At 45.6% G+C, this 14663-nt stretch overlaps 2 protein-coding genes across 2 annotated transcripts in view; one reads left to right on the top strand and one right to left on the bottom strand.

The window, feature by feature from the left end:
- Positions 1-14663, top strand: part of LOC126531286 (uncharacterized) — an 87617-nt gene that overhangs the window by 5098 nt on the left and 67856 nt on the right. The window lies entirely within an intron of this gene.
- Positions 1-14663, bottom strand: part of LOC126531284 (carnitine O-palmitoyltransferase 1, liver isoform-like) — an 88849-nt gene that overhangs the window by 73601 nt on the left and 585 nt on the right. The gene's annotated exons all lie outside the window — the stretch shown is intronic.

The raw sequence follows: 14663 nt of genomic DNA, 5'->3' as shown, positions 1-14663 counted from the left end.
CTTTTTTTTTTTGTCTTTTTTCCTCTCTCTATACGGGTACGGCATCTCAAGAGTAATCAAGTGAGGCGAAATCATATCTTCTTGGCGGCTTCGCCGCCAGACAATTTTTCTGCTGTATGATACGCAACCTCCACAAATTGTCACCTATCACACATTGCCGACGATTTCGTTCTTGTCGAGTAACCTGCAACGTAAGCTGCCTACGGTCGGGTGCCGATTAAGTCGGCTGCACACAATGTCACGTCTGATGTGGTACGTGGCCGATACGATATGTCGCGTCACTTAAGCAATAGGCCTGAAAATAAAACGCGGTCGTTACAGTGTGCACGCACACATCACTGGAATCGCACGGTATCGTCTGTCGTGTGACTCGGCGGCAAGAAACAACAGAACTCGTAAATACTTGGGTCACATGGGAGAATGCGACGTCTGCTGTTAATTTTTTTCTTAACGAGAATGAAAAACAAAAAGAAAGTTTGTGTTTTCTCTCATTCTCCCTTCTTGCTAACCTTTTTCATCCGACCCTATAATGCAGGGTAGCGAACCGTAAACTTTAGTACAGTCAACCTCAGTACCTTTCTTCTCTCTTATAAGCATGATCAGGTTAAGAGAAAGTCGGCCGTGTTCCGAAAATTTGCGTGAGTGAGGAAGGAGGGGAAGACTAAAAATGCATGACTGGCCCGCAACCGTTGATCAAGGAAAGAAAAATGGTCTTTTGCTACCCAGAAAACAGTGAATTTCTTCCATTTGTTAGTGACGTTGAAATGAACGGGTGCATGCATACAGATACAGAGAAGCTTTTGTAGGTGAGGCATATACTATAGGTGTTCAAATCTGAAGAAACAAGGTTTTTGCAGACATTGCACTGGAGACAATGCCTTTTTTTTTTTCAGCAGCGCATTACTATAGCAGCGGTATGCATTGCCTGATTGAATAGCACTTGTTAATCAATCATTATTGTTAGTTAATTAATATTGTTGATCAATAATAACTTAATTAATGACTTTACAGCTCTTGTTGCAATTTCGAAATTGAATGTGGTCAGTGCTCGAAGCATTGTAGTAACAACACTGAGTCTACGTCTAGCTTCGATATATTCTTCCTTAGACTCAGTCACAAGATAAGTTAATGTTCCGAGCTTTATCCAGTATTCGGCGCGGAAGCTTACTGTGAGAAGAAATAGTAACTGAAACGCCAGTGCAGTTCTCCAAAAGCTTCGGTAGATATATGAGCTATTATTATGGTTCCTACTAATAAGTGTACATGTCTTGAGAACGCACCGGCTTCAACTTCGCAACGGAAAAACTTCTCTGACGTTCTATCCCGCAGGAAGGACACTATTATATCACCTGCAGAGCATTTTAAAAAATTGCCTCTTAAAGCATATTTGAAGCATCTGCCACACCTTATCATAAGGCAAGGTTGATTGGGGATGATACACCGTAACATAACAGAAGCCAACAGGCCAGACTTGAATTTCCCCGCCCAAGCCGTACAATCTGTACCATCAAAAGCGCAATCTGCCATGTCATCGACGCCAGCACTATAGTGAGGTTACTGAGGCAATTAATACGGTGTCTGTGTCCATGTACTTTTCTCTTCTCCATATATGCTGTATCTTTTCTTCTCATTTTATTTTTCTGCATAAATAAATAAATAAATAAATAAATACTTGAGAGTTACTTTAGCTAAAATGTATGACGCAGAAAGCCTGCGCGCTCAAGAGACGTTGATTACATTAATTGATATTTTCATTTCAATGCATTGCTACTTCTATTACTTGTTTTCTCCCACCAAAGGTCGTTGGTTCAAATGCATTAATTAACTTTATCTTAATTAAAACCACAGGTCGTGCTGACGATTCTTCTTCGCCTCGGCTTCACGCTTTCTTGTAAGGAAATTCATGGCCTGATTCGTCCTAATTAACACCAAAGGTTCGACTCCCACCAAAGGTCGAGGGCTAGACTCCCTACGAATTTCGGTGCCATAACGCCGGACATCGGAATTTTTCTACCCGTGAGTCATCTAAGGCTTTCGCATTAATAAAATCAAGAACGGAAGACACTGGCCACACCGCCGCATATTTCAGCCAGAGCGTGTAGTACACCGTGGCCTCCGCGATTAGCGCGCCACCGGAGCTGATCGCGGAGGCCACGAGTACACAAGCCTCAGTGCACCAGCGGACGTCAGACGGAGCCCAGAGAAACAAACAAAACGAAACGAAAGGCGCCAACTGGGTGCTCTGCGACAGGCTACTTCAGAAATCGACAGGAGACATCGCCACTGTAGCTGTAGTAATTGGCTGTTTATTTAACAAACACGTGAACAATAAATGACTGCCGAAGTATTACGTAAAGCCCACCATTGTTGCCAGCACTTGGAAGCGAAGATGCGTACGCCGCGGTTTAAGATAATAGGGATACTTATATATGGCGCCTCCAAACGGCTTTGCGATACCCGAAAGCCCAAAGTATCTTGCGCACGCTTTTGCCGCTTCTTTTGCAAGTCTGGCCTACGGCGTCTGCTAACTTTGAGTCCCCTATTTCCATAGTTCCCTATAATTACGGTACAAGGTTACTATATGGTGGTCGTAAGAAACGAGTTCTGTACACTTTCGTTCTTTGGGGCCTCGATAACGCTTCTGGCGTGGACGAAAAATGTGGGCGCAGACGCTTGCTTCTCCGTTTAAAAAGAGCTTACGGCTCTTTCCATTGCATTCGCTGTTTGAAAATGTCGCGTATATCAAATCCCGCAGTGCCCGACAAATATATACAGTACATCGGCAAAGAGCCACGGAGAGGTCGTGTCGTTCTCGAAATCCAGGCTTTCGCTTTCGAAATTCGCCCCGTAGCGAAAGACCTTTATCCTGGACGATTACGCGTGTACAGCGGCTGGCAGGCATAAACAGGGAAAATTCGACTCTAATTCGCAAGGTTGCGTCAGAAAATAGGCAGCTTCGCCTAAAGGAAGAAAGTATATCCGCTGGCGCCAGCAGCTGACGGGTCTGGCGGAAACATTCAAAGCGGCAAATACCTGCGAAAAAAAAAGAAAAGAAAAAAGGAGCGCTTGTGCTAAAGTGTTAAATGAGTACCGACATAACGTGTTGAACATTTTTTCTCTTTTCTTTTTCATGCGTGAAACAGAGGATCAAGTCCTCCAAGCTTCGCGGAAGCAGTGCTGACATGCGTCAAAGCTCCCTAATTAATTTACTTAGAGTAAATTATTCTTATTTTTTTATTTGATTGCTTCTGCTGACTATCTCAGTGACGGTATCCGGGAGGTGGTGAATGCGTCATGACGTCATGGATACATTGGCTTGCTCTGTGCTCGCCATCACTGCGGCTAAAACACGCGAACTCAGCCAGGAAAAGCTCGCGAAGCACTTATTAACATCTTTTTTTTTTTTTTTTGTTAAGGCAAAGCTTCCTTTCTGTGAATGATGTTTGTTGGCTGTTGCTTGCTGTGCTGCAGAGCATACAACAACTTGGCTCACTGTGTATCAGTCCGAACACACAACTTGGGGCGCCAGGTTTGTGCAGCTGGGCACGTGCTACTGGATATTGTGAACATTCTTGGCCAACGTTCACCGAACGGGCATGTGCCACTCAGTAGGTGGCCGAATGGACAAAAAGGACAGAAGGCAGGAAGTGAAAACATCGGCAACAGAAGCAGCCGAGTGTGGATAAAGAAGCGAACAAAATGGAGCCATAACGTGCTTTCAGTGAGGAGTGATAAGAGAATCCATTACAGTGAGCATCAAAGGAAGCTTCTCTTACCACCGATTCACACAAACGCGTAGGTTCCGGCGCTTCTTTTTTTCTTTAGCAACGTTTTTATATCATCGCCTTATTGCTAAAGACTTGAACAAATTTTGCACTGTATCATGGCGTCACGATAACGCCGATGACACTAAGTAAGCGCTACGAAACATGCTTTAGTATCAAATTAAAATATCTTACATTTTCTAGCCCTCATACTTGACACCTGTAATCTTTTTCATGTGCGAAGAACACGTTTTAATGTTCCTACAACGTTGAAGGTATTTGTCAGTACATATTTAAAGCGACACTAAAGGAAAACAGTAAGTCGGACTAGATCGATAGATTATTAGTCTACAAGTGGTATCATCGTTTTCTGTGTGCCAATGCGTCACTTCGTTGCGTAGAAAATATCCTCAGAAGGTACCGCTGCTGCTTCTCAATTTGAACCACCAGCGCCAAAACAGACGAGTTGACGCCGCAATCTCAGCGTGACCTCTTTCTGACGTCACATTAGAGGTACCACCAGAGTCCACAACAGGTGACGCCACTGCAACTTTCCAATTTTCGACGTTTTCTCGCTTACAAAAGCTCTGTTCTTGCTACGAATGGCGCATTCGTTATTACAGAAGCCTAACCTTTCAATCTAGCTCGACATAATTAATATTTTCGTTTAGTGCTCTTATTCTACAGTTGCTCATTAGCCGGTTGTCTGAGAGTGAATTCTCTCCTGCCGGTTAAACGCACATCGCGATGCGCAAAGGGTGGTAGTCGGCTGGTTGAGATTATACGCCCCCCCATAGCTAACAGTAGGAGACCCCTATAGAGGGCCATAAATACGGGCCTTTGTTGCTGTACAGAGTGAAACATGCATCTGGTGGCAGGAGTTGCCAATTCTTCCTTTTATATTTCTTTGCTCACGAACCGATGTGTAACGATGGTCACGTGCACACCACGTGGAGCCAAGGGACCTGTCCACCGCTCGTGTCCCCAGAAAGGCGGTTCTTTACATGCCAGGCTTCAGTTGACTATGCGGAAAGAACACGAAATAAGGGGATTTAGAGAAGGTTGAGTTGTGGAGGAAGAACGGCGCGCTCGCGGACACTCTCCTTTCGCCGCGACCTGTTTCCTGCCTACCGCTAATTCTCATTCGCTTGTGTGTGTGAGTGCGCGTGAGGTCAGCAGTGAAGGCGACTCAAGTGGTCCATTAGTAACCCTCTCGGCGGCGCGGTCTCTCCTGGTGCCGCAATAGACCGAGGGTGGGTTGATGGTTGCCCGCCTCAAGGTCGCGTCAGAGCTAGCCCGCCGCGTGGTTTCTCACACTGCAAGACTTGGAGGAAGCGAGAGCCGTACGCCAGGCAGCAATGGTCTGCAGCACGTGTGCGCCGCGTGGAGCAACTGTGGAGATAAAAAAAAAACAAAAAAAAAAACAGACCCAGACTTCCTCGGTACGCTGATAGGGTTCGTAATCCTTTTTCGAGGCGCCACTTAGCTCAACCCGTGCAGCCTGCAAGTTAGGCTAAGGAGAAGAAAAAAATAGCGTGTAATGCGACCGAAGTAAAACAAGGAAAACTGAGATCTATCTATCGCCGCCTTCCGGGCCTCATAGGGCAGACGTGTGTTGAACCTGGGACCTATTTTGTACCGTAATTATATATTACAGCATATATCATACTGTCATATATCGTGTAGTGTATTGCTGAATACATTATCATACAGAAGCGAAATTGTGCACATCGCAAAGAAGAAGAATGCAGGGCTTAATTTCTCTAAGCACTATTTTTCTTTCGTTAACGCCACAAAATTTAGAATAATGCGTTTAAGGAATATTTCAAATATTTTGCTTGTAGCGTATTTCTAATTTCATTAATCAAGCTATTCTTCAACATCAACCCTTCGCCCACTTACCGCTTTATAATCTCTATATAGCAGCTTGAGGGTTGTTTCCACAATTACAGAATGTTGATGTTGCATTGAGCTAGTTGCGAGCCGAATCGTCTTTTATTTCTCCTTATAGGCAGTGGCGCCTTATGGATCTTTTATATGGCTCTTTGTTTGTTTGTTCGCTTGTTTGCTTGTTCTCCACGTAGACAGTGACGTGTGACTTAGAGGGAGTCCAACTCTGGGTACTCGAACAAGTAGCGCAGTGGTAGAGAAAGTATACGTTCCCCATCCATTCGCTTATGAAATGTAGAAGCGTCAAGCGTAAACGACTTACCGGCTAACTCCGGTCGCTCTTTCATTGTTTCGCGATCGTCTGCGGAATTCTTATCGGCTGCGTGTCTTTGTTCGTCCGGTCAATGTATATTTAGCAAGTGAAGCCTCAATACGAACGTTATCGATGCAGTAGAAGTACACGTGGCGTGGATTTAGTTCGTCCGGGTAAAAAAGAAAAAAAAGTGCTGAGGTTAACTGTTGATAAAGTCATGTGGTGTAGCCAGGAGGTGGCACAGCGGGCCCGTGCCCCTTCCCCTCTCCCGAAATTTCGGCATTAGTATGCGCGGTCTGCTCAGCCCTCCTCACCCTCCCTCCCCTCCCCGCCCCCGGTTAAGTGCGGGCCCTGCCCCCCACCCCCCGCCCCTTTTACAGGAAAAAAAGTTATGTCTACGCCACTGGATCCAGTGGACATAGAGCTTGCTCCTCAAGGCACCTTCTTAGCCCTCTACAAATCACCTGAGGCCCCTACATACGATGGTCAAATTGGGCGTATTATTACGAAGCCATCCGACCGGCTAATCACAAATAGCTCTTATAAACGATAACCTTCATGAATTCAGCCCCTAAAATATTTTAATGGAAGAAAAACGTTTTTTTTTTTTTTTTTTCAGTGTTACATGAGAACAGTAAGGCTATAGTTGAGATAATCCATCCGTGTGGAAAGCCGCGCATGACAGCGACAGGAAAAAAATAAAAAATTAATGAGAAGCCTCAAAAAAAAAAAAAAAACAGCTTTCTTCATAACAAGGACATTAGCTCAATTTACCCGCCGTGATAGAGCCATTTATAGCGACAGCACACAAATGCACACAAATTCTCTGGCTCGGAGCAGCAATGTTTCTCAAGGAGACTCGACTTCTTTTCTGCTAAAGCTCATTTGTGGATGCGATTAAACATGCATTCCCATTTTCAGCACCATAACGAGATAACGAGGAACTCCCACAGCTTAACATTTCCAAGTTATCTTTAGCTTTTGCATAGTGTTAAGATCATTTGCAAGACCGTCTGTCTCGTCCCCGCTTGATTATATGTCGCCGCCTGCTCGCCGGCGTATATATTCTGTGCACTTTATGAGGAAGCTCAACGCTGTATAATGTTTGATATTATTCGAGATTGTGGCGCCGAGAGGGTAACCTTTCTGCCTTTCATCTTTCGTTTCCTCTACTCTCTTTTAGAGATGGCAAAGATGGACTATAGAAAAGGCGCTCCTATATGACGCGCACCCAACCGGATAAAAACCGCGCCCTATACTCTGAAAGTCTGTCTCGTATTTTGTAAATTATCCTAACAACCAACGACAGACGTGACAACCAATGCAGGAGTGGCTAACCAGGAGTTAAACTCGTAGAACATAAAGGAAATGCCGGCAGAACCAACCTTGGGTTGACATCTTTGTATACGATAGCGGGCACATTACGACTAGAGAGACGCGCTGCCCATTTCAGTGATGAGCGTACGCCTCAGCCCCCAAGTAAAACTCTTGCTTGGGCTAGTTGGTTCATGCTTGAAGTAGGTAAAGGCAAGGCGCAGAAGACCAGGACTTAGGAAGAACACAAACCGTGCTAGGCGACGCAGCTCTGCCTAGACAAGTAGAGCGTTTTTTGGAAAAAAAGAAAAAAACAAGAAAAAAAAGGCGCCCGTTTTGTCGTTTGTGTTCTTCCTAAGTCCTGGTCTTCTGCGCCTTGCCTTTACCTGCCTCAGCCCCCATGGTGGACCTTGCAGAGAATATGGTACTTTTATTCAGCATTAAAATGTGTTCACTCCCAAGACACGACGTGCTTGACCGTGTAGAAACGCCCCGCAGCGCCGTAGTACGATGAGAGACACGCGACGAATTTCGTAGACTGACTCGTAACTTCTTTCTTCATCGTCAGCTTAGGTGCGTGCGCTTACTATTTATATGTAAATTATTGCTCTGCGAAGCGCTTAGCGTGCCAAGCGTCTCAAGACACTGGCCTTCACGAGTTTATTGCGTCTTTTCAGCGGGAACGCGTCCGCAATCGAGCTTCCGTGGTGGGGGACCAGTGTTAGAAACCAACCATCGGGCGTATTTATTTATTTAATTTCTAGTGCTAGTGTCCCAAGCTGGCCGTGCATAAACGGCCAGGACCATACGAACTCCAAAGCGGGGAGATGAGAAAAAATAAATAAATAAATAAAGAAGCGATCGCTTTAAAAGTCTTTGGGAATGTTATGATACCGAGAATAAAAATCTCATTTAAACACACATCACTGTTCTTGTGCGACTGGCTTTGAATGCGTCGTGAATGCAATAGTGCTGAGGAAAGCGAAGAGTGACAGATTTCAACTTGACATAATTTAATGTTTTACTATCTTCTACTAAGGCAGTTCTGCCTGGAGTGACTCTCTCGGACACGAAAGGAGTAATCTCGTTACGAACGGTGCCGGTCTGCACGACACGGAAAAAGTTGAATGTGTACACCGCTGCAGACGCTGAAGATGAAATACATATATCGTGCTAAAGCAGTCAAAGTTGATCAAAGCAATCAAGAACATATTTGTACTGCTATATCGTCTTAACAAAAATAGTTTCAGGTCTTGGTTTCCGGCAGCTTCCTGCTGAGCGCCTGTACAGGAAATGACGTAAACGATGGCACACATCTAAATCATCGAGGAAGTAGTAAAGAAAGAAAGGTGTGTGAAAGAACTGGCTTACTGCTAGGTTCTATGGTTGTGTCAGCGGCCTAATACTGAAATTTCCCAATCGAGTCGAATACAAATATTCGAGAAAGATGGCCTTCGCATATCCAATCGAATAATTTTCTACTTCTGGAAACCCTACGAATTAAAGTTTGTGTAGAGTCCGTTTGGTAAAAGAACGAAGCTTATTTAACACGTGTGTCTAAGGCCGTCCGCAATTAACTAGAGCTCCGTTCTAATAAGGGGCTTGCAAATGAGAAACAACTGCTTGCACTTATCTGGTGCCCAGTGACAATGTGACAAGGTGCATGCATATAGTGTTGTCTAATTGAAGAAAATATTTCGCATTTATTTCTTTTCTTTTTCCTTTCCCCTATCCTCTCCTGTCAATACCGGCCACTGTTCTTATTATTTCTCCTTCTATTTTTTTTTTGTCCCTCTTCGACAACCAATAAAAACACCGGTGAACAGTGGAGAATCGAGCGCCCAGGGTTCACATGGGATGCCACATATACCTATTTATACATTTACACATTTGCTCAACTCATTTGCCATATCCTCCTCATTTCATACACACGGCCGAGCAATTCACCTCTCTATTGTATTTTTGCGGCGAAGCTGTATATTACTAGGACCCCGATCACCATCAATTGCTCATAAGCCCGTAAGCAAGCAAGAAATGCATTGGCTCATACCCCCCTAAGGCAGAGGCTACAATCACTCAGCAAGGTGAAGCGAACACCCAACCACATAAATGATAAGGCTCTCGTGATAGCAGTGAGGAGCACGTAGCGCTCCCCGCGCACGTTTCACGGTAAAGATTAGTGTTTCCCAAGCGGCCCCGGTGACGCCAGCTCGCGACGCGGGGTGTGACGTCCCTAGCCTTTTGTATAAAAAATTACCAGCCTAGCAACCGATTTCAATGTTGTTGCAGCACCGCTATGGGCGGCGGCGTGCTGTCAGAATTACGATTACTCCAATTCCTATACCGTCACTCTAAGATAGCACTGCTACCGCTACTCTAAAGCAATGAAGCATTGCATACTCCCCTCAGCAGCTGTAGCGGTGGTTTTCAACTCCTTCGCTGGACATCCTCTTTGACAGGGCAGGGATTTTTTTTTTTTCCATTTGGATTTTCTGCCAAATCTCAGTTTTGTGTTTTCAACCTATATTATTGCGATTGTGATTGGTTTTAGCTTGCCATATACATTTGGAGGCGCGGGCTTGTCGCACATTTGTTCTTGTTTCGTGTCTGAGGGATAAAAAAAAAAGCCATCATACTATACAGCACCATGCATTCCTTAACGGTATGTAGATGTGGTGATACTGGTTAGATTTTAAATTGCCTTGCCTTAGCGAGGACAACAAAATCGTATATAGACTGCCCAAAAGCGAGGCATTCTTACTGAATGACTGGAACAGATTAAACATACGAAAGTTGTCGGTCGTGTGTGCTCGCTCATGGAGGAGTGTCTCTGCGCAATATACCACGACTCTCCAACAGCACAACCAGTCAGAAAAGCCCTCATTTACATCGATATCTCTCCCTCGAGACTTCACTAAGTATTGTTATCACCTTACGCCTCGAACAGAGATGAATACTCAACAATTTCGAACTGCCTATTCTCGAATCCAATACGAATCGAATAGCAAGGACTAGTCTATTTATATTCGAAAGGTCTAATATTCGCGCACTGTTTTATTTTCAACTTGCGGCTTCCTGGTGTCTGGTCTCATGCGCTCTCTGTCCTTCTTCCTCTAAAAAGAGCCTGGCAGAAATTTTTAAAATAGTTATACCATTTTTTTTGCCACATTTTATATCGGCGACTGCAGAGCGAAGTGCGCACTGATGATGCAACGGAGCGTTGCAAGACGTTCGCCCTGCCCATAATAGATAACCTTGGTAGGCCTGGCTTATATAAACCTTTCGAGCACAGTCAACACCTGTCAAGCCGTAGCAGAGCAAACGTCGTCAAAGCATCTACAGCGCTGTCCTTCGCATTAAGTACGAGTAGGACAAACAAGAGGGTTGACTCTGCACTCATTGACTGATAATGCTTTTTTGTTTAAAATAAAGACGGCTACGTGACAGCGCCCCCCACTCAGGGCGGTACTTCACCCCAGAGAAAAATGTCAAGAGTGAAAAGGGTGGCGTGCATGGTGACAACACGTAAGCGCCCAACGTTACTGTAATTTAGGAGCGTCGTCTGCGCCGGAAACAGACACAGCTTCGCCCACACAAGTACGAAGTACTCGTAAGCATTCCTTAACACCCGCTTGTGTCATATCGTTACCTTTCCCATCTCCGTTTATTCATTAATTCATTAGTCCCTGGCGCGTTGAACCATTGCAATGACAGCTGCCAACCATGTACCGGAAGAGCCAGAAGTGAAACGCATCGAACTGAAGCGTGAACTTCCACGCATGAACGCACGCACACACTTTCTCTCATTCTCGCCGCAAGTGCCACCGAGTGCGGAAGAAGGGTTCTAAATGCCTTTTTCTCACTCCCACTTTGAGTAGAACTTTTTGTTGGGCTAGTTGGTGCATGTTACTGAAGTACTATAGCGCCAAACAGACGACACAAGAAGAGACACGGACGAGCGCTCGTCCGTGTCTCTTCTTGTGTCGTCTGTTTGGCGCTATAGTACTTCAGTAACCCACTTTGAGCCGTGGCCACTCCAACGATGGTGGTCATGCCCTGCCGAGTGCCGACCGCACTGCGTGACCTTGCCAGACGACATCGCCCCCCTCCTCCCTCGCACCCACTGCCCTCTCCCTTCGATACTTTCGTCTCGGCCCTTTCCGTCCCACGTGGTCGGGGCAGAGGAACGCCCTGTTGTGCACGCGTGTGTATGTGCGCGCGCATAGGTCGCCGGAATTACACGGCCGCCCTTGACTGGTCGAACCCGTTTGCAAGTCTGCGCATCCTGGGCCGCTGGCGCTGCGACCTATCCAGCATAGCGGATCACGGAGTCGGCCGCATGCGATGTTTCCGGCAGCCAAACAGTGTGATTGCAAGGTCGCAGAACCCCCACAAATCCGGCGATGATACGGTGCGAGATGTGGCAGGCATACGGCACGTAGTCAGAATTAGGAATGACGCTGATGCAAATGGCTTACAGCTATTGCTCGCAAGTTGACATAAAAAGGAAAGAGCCCACACTGGATGAAAACTAAAACAGCAGAGATTAACTATCGTTTAGCTAGTTTAGATTAACTATTTACTGTCCTCACTGTACAGTAAGTGTAGCGCATTACATGAGCGCACGAGTCGCATGCACGTGTAGGACGGTTGATAAACTCAGGCAAAGGTTAACCTGCAATGCCCCTTCTCGCGGCGTTGCTGATCAAAAGCTGCCTGCTGCTCAGGAGTACGTATGACGCGTGGCCTAGCCATTTCGGAGCCGGAGAGAAACTGTTGCGCGCGCGCTTGGCTGCGACGGAGAGCAACGACGTCACTACTGGCGCAGCTAATCCAACACCACCTAGATAGCACAAGGCCTTTTCACTCCGATCCATGACGCCATGTTACCTGGCCCGATTGCCATGGAATCTCTTGGGGATACACCCGAGTAGGCAACAGCGATTTTGACGTCACCGCTTTCATCACGCCAGCCTTGTCAATGGAAATTTCAGGCCAGGTAACGTGACGTCATGGATCGAAGTAAACAGGCCTTGTGCTATCTAGGTGCCGCTGGCTAATTGCACGCCTCTCTTTCTCTTTTTGTTTTTTTCGCGCATGCGCATGGGTTTGCGCCGGAGGAGTTTTCGGCGTACAGGTGACCGACAGGCGGATGGACGGACGGATGAATAAATTAATTAAATTAAATGTGGGGTTTTACGTGCCAAAACCACTTTCTGATTATGAGGCACGCCGTAGTGGAGGACTCCGGAAATTTCGACCACCTGGGGTTCTTTAACGTGCACCTAAATCTAAGCACACGGGTGTTTTCGCATTTCGCCCCCATCGAAATGCGGCCGCCGTGGCCGGGATTCGATCCCACGACCTCGTGCTCAGCAGCCCAACACCATAGCCACTGAGCAACCACGGCGGGTGGACGGATGAATAGGCTAGCCATATACAGCTTCGCCGCAAAAGAACAATCTTGAAAAGAGCGTACACACAAGAAGGCGCAAGGTGAATACAAAAGAAAAAGGAGCAGCAGGGTAGTTGAACAATGTGTGAAAATACATAGTATCACGCGACAACGTAAAGCTCGGAAAAGAACAGTGACATCGAGTTATGAAAAAAAAATATTAAGATAATGAAAATAAGCGTTATAAAGACTGTTCTGTGGACGGTTGAGTGTTGGTGATGAGAGGCAGGAACATGGAAAGGTATTTCTCTTTGTCCCCACTCTTCTTTCCGTCTTTGCGTCCTCTTCCCCTTCCCCTAGTGCAGTGTGGCGAATCGGAGGCTTAACTCTGGTTAACCTCCCTGCCTTTCTCTGATTTGCGTCTCTCTCTCTCTCTCTCTTTCTATGTTCTCCGGTGACCTTGCGTGGAAATCTCAAAGCAACAGGTTGGCATTTGACGAGTCAACACCAAAATGTGTAAACTTGATCAGAAGCAGTGAGTCACTACATCAAAAGATTTGCTGAGGTCACAGTAAATGGCGTCAACTTGCCCCCTTTGAAGTGCTGGCGCGCAGATCTGTGTTGTGAAACTTGCGAGATTTGTGACAGTGGTGCGGCCGGTTTGAAATCCACGCTGATTCTATATCAATGAGCGCTTTACAGTAAAAGACAATATGTTGTCAAGAGCAAGCTCAAAAATCTTAGACGTGACACAGAGAAGAGAAACCGGGCGATAATTCGAGACATTGGTGTTTACAGCCAGACTTAAATACAGGAAAAAAACACGAGCAGTTTTTCACATGTGAGTTGAAGTCGAAGTATTTAATGAATTATTAAGCATAGATGTCTATATACTGGGGCAAATATACTGCCGTAAGGTTCCAGATTACGGAAGGGATGCCATCAGCGACAGCCTTCAAGCGCTTGAGGCACTTGCTGATGAGCTTTTCATCAAACAATACAGTACTAGATGTAGGAACCGTCGTGTGCTGCTGACTGACACCAGCGTTGAAACCTGAAGCTTTATATAAGGATGAGAAATTGGCAGCAATACATTCCGCAACTGCTCGGGCTTCTACTCTAAAGTCAAGCAGGCGAAAACACTCTCCACGTATATATATATATATATATATATATATTAGAGCGTTTACGGATGTACTTTTCCAAAATTCCGCCGGCCAGTCAGAGACGCTCTTTTCCAAGAAAGCAGCATATGAGTTGTGAGCCCGCTTATCGAGGCGTTTGTAGATATTCCGAAAAAAAGCGGAATTCCTCCCTCCATTCATTAGTCACAGGACTTCTTGATTTACGGTGCGCGCAATCTTTATACATTAGGGCAGTTATGAGTACAGATGAGAACCAGTGGGGATATCTAGAGCGCTTAGGACTGTACTGGGTAATTGATTTGCGCATATATACTGCTCAAAACAAAATGTTCTACTTGGTCATCAACATTGGTTTTCTTTGTGACCAGTGGCCAATCGGTGGCAGACAAGAAATCATATAAAGCGACACAATCACCACGCTTGAAATCAAAACGAGAGAATTAATTCATTAATGCCACTGGACGAGCTCTGCTTCAGGGCTGACACAGAGACAGTATCTCTTATAGTGACGGTTGAAACTTATCTGGACGCACAAGGGAAATGTCAGAACGAGAGACATCTATAACGTGAGCATTCGAGAGGCAAAAGTCTAAGACGTTGGCACAGGAACTGGCGATCACGTATGGTGCATGCTAAAGGGAGAAAAAGGACAGAAAGTCTAAGAGGCTGCATTTGTTCTCTGTGTAATGATTGTAATGAGTATATCTAAGCGCGTTCCAATCAATTCCAGTTGTGTTACAATCATCAAGAAGGATTAGTCTGTGCTTGCCATGGGAAGATAAGACACTTTCAAGAGAATAGATGACCTCATCAAACGACACAAGGGAAATATTCGGCGTTAC

The sequence above is a fragment of the Dermacentor andersoni genome, chromosome 5 (genome assembly GCF_023375885.2).
Source record: "Dermacentor andersoni chromosome 5, qqDerAnde1_hic_scaffold, whole genome shotgun sequence".
Lineage (NCBI taxonomy): Eukaryota > Metazoa > Arthropoda > Arachnida > Ixodida > Ixodidae > Dermacentor > Dermacentor andersoni.
The sequence above is the reverse complement of the archived record's forward strand: the minus strand, read 5'-3'. Positions and strand labels throughout refer to the sequence as shown.